This window comes from Oncorhynchus mykiss, chromosome 3 (assembly GCF_057628025.1).
Source record: "Oncorhynchus mykiss isolate SJ-2025 chromosome 3, ASM5762802v1, whole genome shotgun sequence".
Classification (NCBI taxonomy): domain Eukaryota; kingdom Metazoa; phylum Chordata; class Actinopteri; order Salmoniformes; family Salmonidae; genus Oncorhynchus; species Oncorhynchus mykiss.
This window is the reverse complement of record NC_143024.1, coordinates 51,535,218-51,547,072: the sequence shown is the minus strand read 5'-3', so window position 1 is coordinate 51,547,072 and position 11,855 is coordinate 51,535,218. Positions and strand designations below refer to the sequence as shown.

Below are 11,855 nucleotides of genomic sequence, written 5' to 3'. Positions count from 1 at the left end.
TATTAAATAAGATGTCCTGTGTCGTTTCAGTTTAACTTGAACAGTATGTTTGGCCCGTTGTGTCAAGTCACTCTGGTTCACACTGACCCTGTGCAATGCCATAAGAATCATCAGATCTTTCTCCCTCTCTGTCACCAATGCCATGGTTGCCTTTAGTTTGAAGATGTAATCAGGAGACATGTGTTTTATACAACAGCCTTCTGTGTTCTCTTTTCGACTCCCATTTGTCTTCAAACTCCTTATCATTTGGGGCGGCAGGTAGCCTAGTGGTTAGAGTGTTGGACGAGTAACCGAAAGGTTGCACGATCGAATCCCCGAGCTGACAAGGTAAAAATCTGTCGTTCTACCCTAGATCAAGGCAGTTAACCCACTGTCCCTAGGTCCTAATTGAAAATAATAATTTGTTCTTAACTGACTTGCCTAGTTAAATAAAGGTCAAATATATATATATTTTTTAAATCATACCAGACATTCCACAGATTTCAAAACTCTTCCATGACAGCAACACTGTTGATTGTAGCCGTTTCTTCTATATCACTGTCATCAGAAGACTCAAATGTTTTTACCTAAATCAGGGATTTCCTCGTCTGATTAATTTTCATTGTCAGCGAGAGTCAGCATGGCACGATCGTCCTACAGAAAGTAGTCCATCACAAACTTTTCCCACTGACCTTTGTTGATACTGCCTCATAAATTCAGGGCAGTAATGTTATTGAGAGCAGTAGGAACATATTTTCAGTTCTCCATGGCTAACGTTATATCTTTTGAAAAAACTGCAATAGAAAGGATTATCTACGCATTACGACCAGCTCATTTTATAGACACAAGATGCTACACCGCAGACCAATCCAAACTCATCTCTCGGCATGTCCAGCCAACTCATTATCTCAGCCAATCATGGCTAATGGGAAGGTTGCCCCGTTTTTCTGTTGCTAAACCAACTAGGCTCGTAATTTAACAATTGTATTCGTCTTTACAGATGGCATACAAGTTTGATATTAAGGCAAATTAAAGTTCACATGTTCGAGAAGGCATTTCTGCCAAAAAAAACGCATTTTGAAAATATATTTTTTACATTCAAACGGCTCTCCTGTGAAGTCGTGACTTCCGACATACGCCTATTTTTCTGAATCGGATCACATATAGATAAATATATAGCTTTGGCCCTAGCTAAGTGCAGGAGCAAACTAGCCCAACCTTTACATGATGTCAATTAAAACATTTAGAATATCAGCTCATGCCCTGAATTGACATGTAATGACTGACTCTGTTTTCTACCAGTCAACATCACCAATGACTCTCTGTTTATACCTGCCAGGGAGGAAATGGAAGAATGAGAGGGTTGGTGGAACAGACATGAGGATAAGACAATGAACCGTACTGTCTCTGATTGTATCTTTGTTAATTTTCTCACATCTTTGTATCCTTCTCACACAATTTTCAAAGAGGGGACCCAACTCTACTCATGCCTCCTCCAATAATTTATTAGGAGGAGGAAAGACGAATTAGGACTAATATCTATTTTTTGTTTTGTTATTCTGTTATTCTTTCAGGTGATCCAAGAAGACCTGTGGGTTATTCCAAACAGTCCAAGAACTGGGAAGAGAAGAGAGCGCCTGAAGAGAAGACATTCAACTTTAGAACCCGATTGGTCCAGCAGTTTGTCAAGCGGTGGGAAGATGAATGGAGTCATATACAAAGACCCAGTCTTCAAATTTGACACACCAGACCAACCTACCAACTTTAACCTTGTTGAAACTCCTGTAACCAACGAGGAGTTGGTGGAATAACTTTTCACCCTAATTGTGTAACTAACTGGCCTAATGATGTTGTGGAACGTCATCAAAAGCATGTCATGCAATCATTGGGGTTGTGTGCAATAGGACTGCTATGTAGACCACCCGGAACAGCACTATTCTCCATCTATGGGGTGTATTCAATCTGGTAAATTCATGGGAATAGAAATCAGAATGACTAGAACGGGCTTTGAACCGCTAACCCTGGTAAACTCATGGGTACATTTGCAATGGTGCCTGGTATTGTCTTGAAATCAAATATTATTGGTTGCAAATGCTTTGTAAACAACAGGTGTAGACTAACAGTGAAATGGTTACTTATGGGCCCTTCCCAACAATGCAGAGAGAAAGAAAATAGAGAAAGTAAAACACATAATAATTAAAATAGTAAATACACAACTTGGCTATATACACGGTGTACCAGTACTGAGTTGTGCAGGGGTACGAGGTAATTGAGGTAGATATGTATGTATAACTAGGAATAAAGTGACAGATAATAAACAGCAATAACAACGTATCAGTTAAGAACAAATTCTTATTCACAATGACGGCCTAGGAACAGTGGGTTAACCACCTTGTTCAGGGGCAGAATGACAGATTTTTACCTTGTCAGCTAGGGGATTCAATCTAGCAACCTTTCGGTTACTGGCTCAACGCTCTAACCACTAGGCTACCTGCCACCCCAATCATGTGATAATTGAAAAAGTTTGTGCAAAAAGGGTCAGTGCAGATAGTCCGGGTAGCTATTTGCTGAACTATTTAGCGGTCTTATGGCTTGTGGGGGAAAAGCTGTTAAGGTTCCTGGTGGTTTCAGACTTGGTGCATCAGCATCGCTTGTCGTGCATGATGCAATAATTTCCATAGTCATGTAGAATGTTCATTCAAATCATGCTAACTGATATGGCTTATGCAATGGATTGTATTTTTTGTAATGTCAGTTGAGTTGATTCAACAAATCACAGTACAGATTGATGGGTACACTCCCTGCTTTGCTCCTCTGGGTACACTCACAATGGCCGTCAGTACACTCATTATGCCATCATTGTCTTGAATGGGAACACCCGTTCTATTCAACAAGGGGATTCGATTAATCTGGCCCGGGTAAGCGTGTTTTGCACCAGATAAAAGTTTGATAGCCCTTGGAGAAATGAGTAAGATTCTGAGGGAAGATCTCAGTTGCATACTCCTTGCAACTTCTCTCCACGTGTCCTTTCTCAAAACACATTGGATGAGAAAGACAAGCCAGGATGCGAAGAGTATGCAATTGGGATCTTCCCTGTGATTCACATGCAAAAGTGATTGCTTTTGACAAAAATGCTCTACCTTTGTTCCCAATGAAAACTATTTAGAAAAATCAAACATATAATTTATGTAATAGATGTATGTTTCTGGATGATGCACCATGCTGCCTTGTTAACAACATGACCAAGTGGTGCTGCTTTGTTGACAATATGACCGCTCCTTCCTTACCGCTTTTACCTGTTCACGTCGGTGCTCAGCATAATCAAATCCGCCAATTCTGTTTCTATTACCCCACAGTTCTCAAAACTTGTACCTGGAGAGCTACCGTCCAAAATGGGTTTTCAATCTAACCCAAACCTAGTCAAGCTCACTCGTTGGGAGTGAAAACCTACAAGACAGTTGCTGTCCATGAACATGTTTGTAAATCCCTGGTCTAATGCTGAATGATAGTGTAAATGTAATTGTAAAAGGGTTTGTACAGACAATGGAAAGTCAATTTCAACGACTTTCAAGTACTTTTTCAAGCACTAATATTCAACGTGTAATTGTTGCTATTATGCAACTGTTTCTAGTCGCCACTAGATGGCAGTATATCGCCACAACCGTCATGAAAAAACCCACCTAATTTACTACTCATCATTACCTTAAAGTTCTACTCAGCAAAGTAGTTTCACTACTTATTACTACATACACGAGTGGTAAATCAGAACTTATGATGTTGACTGGTTTCCTTATATGAACTGTAACTCAGTAAAATGTTTGAAATTGTTGCATGTTGTGTTTATATAAAATCGTGTTTATGTTTAAATTGTCTTTCTATTTCAAAATATTTGGTCCCACAGGCTGTCCCAACACATAATTACATGAAAGTGAATTGTGACAGTGGTGTAAAAGGCCTTCAGATGACTGTGAAATGTTGTGTGCTATACCCATTTGAAGAGAAAAAAGTTATTAATGTGTTTGATAAGATTAAAGACTCTCTCAGGTGACCCAATTTACATTTTAGGGGACCCCACATGGGTCTCCCCGCTTACTCCAATGCTTCCTTTCTGTGTCTCCTTTGCCTCCTTCATTTCAGCCTGACTCACCACTGTCTGTCTCACTATTCTCTATAAAGAAAAAATGTTCATTATGAGAATTTATAGCAGCCTATCTTTTGATTATAGCTAGCTAATTTCAGTCAATTGCTCCTGCTGGGGTCAGGCTCTGTACAACGTTAGCTTCTAACTTAATCATTTTAGCTATCTGTCTAATAGGCAGAGCCCTTGAGATACATATCTCGCTAGACATCTGACTGAAATATCAGCGACTACCAGTTGCACACTCATTTTCAGAGAGTCGGGGGTGGAGGGGTTGTTTGGGGATGTCTGTTGACACCACAGGAATTGAGGGGTGTTAAAATAATTCCCATTGTCAGCGGCATCTCTGCAACTTGCCACTGTAAATCTGGGCTGAGGTAGTTTGTTTCACCTCTCTGCCTATGTCGTGGGTGGAGTTTCCCGTTGGACAGAGTGGTGAATGAATGCGCTGTTAACAAGGCAAATCCTGTGGAGCAGGCGAACATAACGAGCGTACATGAATCAGTCATGATTCCCCTCATTCGCAGAGGTAGGCGCGATTAGAACTCAGATCATGAAGCCTTCTTTGCGTTGATCAAAGCTGAGAACGCAATCAGTGGGTAAACGATAATTAACTAAATAAAAATGAGAGTAAACGCTATTTCAAAAATAAAAAGGTGCGTAAACAGTGTTTACGTGCGTTTACCCTCCACTAAATCCCTGGTTGGTTTTGGCAAAACCCATTCATGAACATCAATTGACTCTACATTTGCCCAGCATTTAGCTATCGATGTGACGTTTGGCAGCGCCTAATCAGTCAGTTCTGTACCTCCCTGGCTGAGTGAAAGAGTGGATGCGAGCCAGAATGCGAAACACGTGAATAAATACAATTTCTGTAACAGGTTTTCAGTCAGAGAAACAAGAAACAAAATGGTAGGAATTATGTTGCAACTTCAGCATGGACAGCGCGATAAACACTTGCTGTCCTGTGATGCCTGCTCGCTGCAACAATGAGGAGAGTCAATGTGTGCCAGTCACAGACACTTACGGTAAAATAAAAAAATACAAATGTACACAGCGTGTCCAACTGGGATTTTTGGGTTGTCTTGGACAGCACTAATAAACACACCAGTGTTGCTAACTATTCAGTGAGATCCGCTATTGGCTCCTTGATTTGTCGCTAGAAGTCGCCTTGCTGCGGATTGTGTATTAGATGGGATTTCGCTAGTGGTTGAATGGGGAATTGGGTTTGCCAGGAAAATGTTGTCTGAGATTGAAGCAGTAACCAAGGTGGGCGGGGCTTAGCAAGGGGCTAATTACAGACTGCAATTACATGTTGTTCGTTTAATGTAACTATGAATTATTACAATTAATTTATGGAACGCTGTTTGGGTCTTTCAGAGTCTAAGAAGTACACGTCAAATAACACTTTCAAGCAAGCTTGTTGACCAATCAGGACTGAATATGATTGCACGTCACATAAGAATTTAACAAATTCCCTACATTTTTTACGTAGTTATTACACATGGATTACACCATCACTCATATTTTGTGTGTCACAGCGATTCACCGAGTGATTCACATTAAATCAGTTATAAAATATCTGTAGCAAATTGAGTTACAAAACCATGATGCATCAGTCTGAGGACTAAGATGTCTTGTTGCTTTTTTTGCCCGAATTTTTTACATTTTCAACCCAAATTCTCATTACTGAAATGTGTCTGAATTAAATACTTAGTTTTTTTTTTAAAAGATACTGTATAAACTTATTTGAATAAAACAGAAAATAAATTGTCCGGGTTGGTCCCTCTGGGGGTCGAGGCAGCAGGCAGGGCACTCTGGCGTCACCCAAGGTGAGTCTGCACCACTCTCATCCAGAGTCCTCTGTTGTCCAACTGTTTGTACCTGTTTGTTTTCCTGATTTTCCCCTGCATTCCCATCATAAGGCTCTCGTCGATTTATGATCCCAATTATCCCTGTGGCTAGACCTTTCCCAGTGCACGCTCTGGATAGTCAACCATTGGGGTCCGGGCTAATCAGGGAAGCCACTATCTCCCTGGCCATGGTGATGCAGGGGAGTCACAAGGAGAGAATCAGTCTCTTTCTTATTGACTCTCCTGCGTTTCCCGTGGTACTGGGCCTTCCCTGGTTAGCTCATCATAACCCCACTATTTCATGGCAACAGAGGGCTCTCACGGGGTGGTCGTGAGAGCTCAGGGAGGTAGGTAGGGGTTTCCGTCAATGGTGGAAAGTCCAGCCCAGGTCTCCACTGTGCGCATCCCCCCTGAATATGCTGATTTGGCTCTCGCCTTCTGTATAAAGAAGGCGGCTCAATTACCACCCCATTGACGGGGGGATTGTGCGATAAATCTCCTGGTAGACGCTGCACTTCCCAGGAGTCATGTGTATCCCCTGTCGCAAGCAGAGACGGTGGCTATGAAGACATATGTCTCCGAATCCCTGCATCAGGGGTACATTCGGTCATCCACTTCACCCGTCTGCTCGAGTTTCTTTTTTGTGAAGAAGAAGGATGGAGGTTTGCGCACGTGCATTGATTATCGAGGTCTCAATCAAATTACAGTGAGGTACAGTTACCTCTTATCGCCACGGCGATTGAGTCAATGCACGGGCGCGCTTCTTCACAAAACTGGATCTCAGGAGCACATACCACCTGGTTCGTATCCGGGAGGGAGATGAGTGGAAGGCGGCGTTTATGTTCCACCTCAGGGCATTATGAGTACCTCGTCAATCCTTTGTAGACAAGATTTTCAGGGACCTGCACGTGCAGGGCGTAGTGGTGTATATTGATGACATTCTGGTATACTCCGCTACACACGCCGAGCATGTGTCCTTGGTGCGCAAGGTACTTGGATGACTGTTGGAGCATGACCTGTACATCAAGGCTGAGAAATGCCTGTTCTTTCAGCAAGCCGTCTCCCTCCTAGGGTATCGCATTTCCACATCAGGGGTGGAGATGGAGAGTGACCGCATTTCAGCTGTGCGTAATTGGCCGACTCCCACCACAGTAAAGGAGGTGCAGCGATTTTTAGGGTTTGCCAATTACTACCAGAGATTTATCCAGGGTTTTGGTCAGGTGGCTGCTCCCCTTACCTCACTGCTGAAGGGGGGTCCTGTACGTCTGCAGTGGTCAGTTGAGGCGGACAGGGCTTTTGGGCAACTAATGGCTCTGTTTAACTTGGCGCCAGTGCTGGCCCATCCTGATCCCACTTTGTCGTTCATAGTGGAGGTGGACGCGTCCGAGGCTGGGATAGGAGCGGTGCTCTCAGCTCTCCTGTACACCACCGAAGCTCCGCCCCAGTGCCTTCTTCTTGAAGAAGCTCAGCCCGGCAGAGCAAAACTATGACGTGGGGGGAGCTCCCGGTTGGCTGTAGTCAAGGCCTTGAAGGTGTGGAGACATTGGCTTGAAGGGGCTAAACACCCTTTTCTCATCTGGACTGACCACTGCAATCTGGAGTACATCTGGGCAGCGAGGAGACTGAACCCTCGCCACGCAAGGTGGGCCATGTTTTTCACCCGTTTTGTTTTCGCCCTTTCGTACAGACCAGGTTCCCAAAACGTTAAGGCAGATGCACTGTCCCGGCAGTATGACACAGAGGAGCGGTCCATGGATCCCACTCCCATACCCGCCTCTTGCTTGGTATGGGAGCTGGACACGGACATTGAGCGGGCGTTATGTGCAGAGCCCGCTCCCCCTCAGTGTCCAGCTGGGTGTCTGTACGTTCCATCTGCTGTCTGTGACCGGATGATTGGGCCCACACGTCACCCTCCTCTGGTCATCCTGGGATCGGTCTGACAGTGCACTGTCTTAGTGGGAAGTACTGGTGGCCCACTTTGGCTAAGGATGTGAGGGTTTATGTTTCCTCCTGCTCGGTGTGCGCCCAGTGTAAGGGCTCCTAGGCACCTGCCCAGAGGTAAGTTACAACCCTTACCCACAACGGCCGTGGTCGCACCTGTCGGTGGATTTCATAACCGATCTTCCACCTTCACAGGGTAACACCACGATCCTGGTCGTTGTGGATCGTTTTTCTAAGTCCTGTTGTCTCCTCCCTTTACCCGGTCTCCCTAGGAGGCCCTGTTTACTCTTCCGGCACTGTGGGGTGCCTGAGGATATAGTGTCTGATCGGGGTCCCCAGTTCACGTCGAGGGTCTGGATGGCGTTCATGGAACGTCTGGGGGTCTCGGTCAGCCTTACCTCAGGTTTTCACCCCGAGAGTAACAGGCAGGTAGAGAGAGTTAACCAGGATGTGGGTACGTTTCTGAGGTCTTATTGCCAGGACCGGCCCGGGGGAGTGGGCAGCGTAAGTGCCCTGGGCAGAGATGGCCCAGAACTCGCTCCACCACTAACCTTTCTCCCTTCCAGTGTGTGTTGGGGTATCAGCCAGTTCTGGCTCCTTGGCCTCAGAGTCAGACCGAAGCTCCTGCGGTGGATGACTGGTTCCGGCGCGCGGAGGAGACCATGTCCATCTTCAGCGCACCATGCTGCGCCAGAAAGTTGGTGCAGACTGTCACCGCAGTGAGGCCCCGGTGTTCGCACCGGGGGACCGGGTCTGGCTCTCGACCCGGAACCTGCCCCTTCGCCTGCCCTGTCGGAAGCTGGGTCCGCGGTTTGTGGGGCCATTTAAATTCCTGAGGCGAGTGAACGAGGTATTTTATAGGTTACAGCTTCCCCCCGATTACCTCATTAACCCCTCATTCCATGTGTCTCTCCTCAGGCCGGTGGTGGCTGGCCCGCTCCAGGAAGCTGAGGTGCGGGATGTTCCTCCACCCCCTATGGACATCGAGGGGGCCCCGGCGTACTCCGTTCGATCCATCCTGGATTCGAGACGTTGGGCGAGGGGCCTTCAGTACCTCGAGGACTGGGAGGGGTACGGTCCGGAGGAGAGATACTGGGTTCCGGAGGAGGATGTGTTGGACCCTTCTATGCTGCGGGATTTCCACCGTCTCCGTCTGGATCGCAGTGCACCTCGCCCTCCGGGTCGTCCCCGAGGCCGGTGTCAGCTCGCTGCTGAAGCCGCGCATCAAGGGGGGACTTCACTGCTACCAGTTACGCACCCCTTACATGAGCTCAAAACTGCACTGAAAGTAAAGGGGCTGAATAATTTTGCACGCCCAATTTTTCAGTTTTTGATTTGTTAAAAAAGTTTGAAATATCCAATAAATGTCGTTCCACTTCATGATTGTGTCCCACTTGTTGATGATTCTTCACAAAAAAATACAGTTTTTTATCTTTATGTTTGAAGCCTGAAATGTGGCAAAAGGTCGCAAAGTTCAAGGGGGCCGAATACTTTCGCAAGGCACTGTATGTATTAACTAACGCTGCAAAATGTACAAAATGTGTAAGAATATGTCAAAACAACAATATACACTGAACAAAAATATAAACGCAACATGTTAAGTGTTGGTTACAAGCATTTCGCTATACTCGCAATAACATCTGCTAAACATGTGAATGTGACCAATACAATTTGATTTGATTTGGTCCCATGTTTCATGAGCTGAAATAAAAGATCCCAGAAATGTTCCATATGCACTGAAAGCTTACTTCTCTAAAAGTGTGTGCACAAAGTTGTTTACGTCCCTGTTAGTGAGCATATCTCCTATGGTAAGATAATCCATCCACCTGACAGGTGTGGCATATCAACGGATTAAATTGCCTGATCATTACACAGGTGTACCTTGTGCTGGGGGACAATAAAAGGCCACTCTAAAATGTGACTTTTTGTCACATAGCTCAATGCCACAGATATCTCTAGTTTTGAGGGAGAGTGTGCAGTTGGCATGCTGACTGCAGGAATATCCACCAGAGCTGTTACCAGAGAATTGAATGCTCATTTCTCTACCATAAGCCACTTCCAACATCGTTTTTAGAATTTGGCAGTACATCCAACCGACTTCACAACCACAGACCAAGTGTATGGCGTTGTGTGGGCAAGCAGTTTGCTGATGTCAATGTTGTGAACAGAGTGCCCCATGGTGGTGGTGGACTTATGGTATGGGCAGGCACAAGCTACAGACAACTAACAAAATTGTATTTTATCAATGGCAATTTGAATGCACAGAAATACCGTGATGAGATCCTGAGGCACATTTTTTTAAAGGTATATGTGACCAACAGATGCATATCTGTATTCCCAGTCATGTGAAATGCATAGATTAGGGCCTAATTAATTCATTTAAATTGACTGATTTCCTTATATGAACTGTAACTCAGTAAAATCTTTGTAAATTGTTGCCAGCTCTTATATTTTTGTTCAGTATATAATATAAATTGTCCTTATTATTATTTATTGTACTACTGTTGTTTTATCTATCAGAAATAAAGAGATAAATAAGATTTCAAATAATCTATACAAGTGTGCAAAAAAGACAACAGTGTGCAAAATGTCCTTTGTCCTTTGGTTCAATCATGTCACATACAGTCATATACAGTACATCATTGGTCCAAGGCCATCATCGTCACAAGCACCTCATCAGCACAATTTCAGTAATGTTAATTTAATAAAAAATGAAATGAAGATCTTGGTCCGTCCCTCACCAGAACACGTACGTTCCATTGACCTCCAAGTCAGGGTAGCTCTGGAGGCCTAGGTCTGTTAGATGAGAAACCGGGTCAATATGAGTGGATTCTTCTTCAGCTTGTCCATCTTCCCTCTCTGCTTCTTCTTCCTCTTCCTCCTCAGTCTTTGCTGTGCTGACAATTTCTATGTCAACTGTCTCACATTCCACACTGGGCTCTATGAAAGTACTGTGCCACTGCCAACAGAGAGATAGAAAGGTAAGAGGTTAATTGAGGTACTGTAGGTCGCTACAACTCTTGTGCAACTCTGTAGAACTTAAACTCCATATGAATGGTGTTAAATAGATGTATTGTGAAGAATACCTTGTTCATACAGGTTTTATGACTGCTTTACGTATACCCCTCAAAGTAAAGGTAAGGTAAGTGTTTACCAAACTATATTATCAACTATGAATATAACTTCAGTCTGTTACCTGAAACTGGTCCATACTGAAGAGAGTTTCACAGGTGTGTTTGGGGTCTGGGATGTGAGGTAGGAAGAGTCTTCTGACCCTGTTGGCAAACAATTATTGCATTATGATTATATGTATGTATGACCTACTCAGGATCTACACAATTCCAAATTGCTCTTTAATCGTTAGCATATCATTGCAGAATAGAATAGACTTGACCACTTGCCTTTTCTGTGAGAAAGTGACTATCAGCAGGAAACAGATCAACAAAGGTAAAATGGTCACAACATAAACAATGGCATTTATCTCTGTGGCGCAGGGACCTGTTGACAGAAAGAGTATGAGTATTTGAAAAAGTCATTTTAGCCTCATTCATCAAATATACTACTGTTCCCTTATTTTGTTAATGGGCTAAACAATTGACCTATGGTTAAATGTGAGAGAGTGAGAAATAAAAGGAAAGTGAGGGGGAGAAGGAATGGAACATAGAAAGCCAAAGGCAGAAAGAATCGCTCTACCTGTCTCGGTCTCATTTCTCCAGTATCTAGTTGGTGTCCATCCACTCCAAGTCTTCAGGTCACCAAACAGACAGTCGTATCTCATCCGTATCCTGAAGTAATATCTCCTCTTCCTGTCTGGCTTGTCCACCTGGTAGGAGAACTCCTTCAGTACAACAACCTGTTCAGAATCAAACACAGTAATATACAGTGCATTCGAAAAGTATTCAGACCCCATTACTTTTTCCAAATTTTGTTAAATTACAGCCATG

The 11,855-nt window shown here is 44.1% G+C and overlaps 1 long non-coding RNA gene across 1 annotated transcript; it reads right to left on the bottom strand.

The window, feature by feature from the left end:
- Nucleotides 1-5,425: 5,425 nt before the first annotated feature.
- Nucleotides 5,426-11,186, bottom strand: LOC149984581 (uncharacterized). Its single transcript, XR_016494688.1, has 2 exons — nucleotides 11,108-11,186; nucleotides 5,426-10,870 (listed from the first exon to the last, which is right to left on the bottom strand). It is a non-coding gene; the product is annotated as an uncharacterized LOC149984581 (long non-coding RNA).
- Nucleotides 11,187-11,855: the final 669 nt, after the last annotated feature.